Source organism: Limulus polyphemus, unplaced genomic scaffold (genome assembly GCF_000517525.1).
Source record: "Limulus polyphemus unplaced genomic scaffold, Limulus_polyphemus-2.1.2 Scaffold1769, whole genome shotgun sequence".
Taxonomy (NCBI): Eukaryota; Metazoa; Arthropoda; class Merostomata; order Xiphosura; family Limulidae; genus Limulus; species Limulus polyphemus.
In genome coordinates this window covers 110,767-111,961 of record NW_013667379.1, presented here as the reverse complement: position 1 = coordinate 111,961, position 1,195 = coordinate 110,767, and positions in this window count along the sequence as shown.

Genomic DNA, 1,195 nt, shown 5'->3' with positions numbered 1-1,195 from the left:
TTGACCGTAACATTATAACGCCCCCATGGCTGAAAGGGCGAGCGGACTATTTGTGTGTGTGTGTGACTTATATATTTTTTGTTCCATTGCGATTTCTTAGTATCATGACTATAAACAACAGGATTAGGGTAATGTTTGCTTGTTTGTTGTTAAGCGCAAAGCTGTGTCCACCACGGGTATCGAAACCACGTTTATAAGCTTTCAGACTTACGAGAAGAGAACTGAGGTAATGAATAAGATAGGTAAAAGATCTATAGTTACTATAGATAAAACTAATTAACAGAAATAGATTAAAATAAATTAATGTATTTTATAATAACAGTAAGTTTTTACAAGGAATATACCTATAAACTTAAACAAAAGTTGGTTACTAAGATAATATTTAATAGAAAAAAAACAATGTCATACAGCAATAATTTTTCAATTCTAAGAATGTTTGAGATAAATATGAAAATTACTTCAAATGGTAAGGTTGCTTTGAAAATTATGATTCATTATTTTTGCTCAAACATAAGTTATAAACTGCAGAATAACTGAAAATGTTCATTTCTATAAGGAAAAGAATAATTCTAAAAATAAGAAATGTGTGAATATAGTGTTTAAAGTCATAAAGAGATCAGAGTTTGAATTGTTTAAGAACAACAACAACAAAAATCAAATTGTGTTGATCTGAATCCAGTTGTATCTACTACCTAGTAAGGGAATATTGAATACTCAAAATTCTCAATTTCGAACAGCTGTTGTAGGCAATAACATCACGTTGTTTTTCATCATGTTATTTTCTTTAATAATTCCTTACATAGAAGCCCGCTACAAAGTATTTGTTTGTTAGTAAAAAAAAAACAATAATTAAAAGCATATTACTTTATATTTCTTCTCAAATTTACACAACTGAAGTTCTCCGTTTTCAGTAAATTATCTTCTTGTGTCGGTTTTTAAACAATGGGATAAAAGATAAAACTTAGAGAATTGTTTCCGATAAGTTATCAGATATAACCTGATATTCAATAAGTATCATGTTTCATTACACCCGGATTCATTAAGATACAAGTTTTCTTCCATTTACTTGATTCTGAAGATCTAATATCTTCACAAAGTTATGTTTAGCGCCATCTACAGGATTTTAGTTTTTGTAAATATTTCATTACACTGGCAGTTCATCCATTAACACATCTAATCAGCGAAATTGCTATAA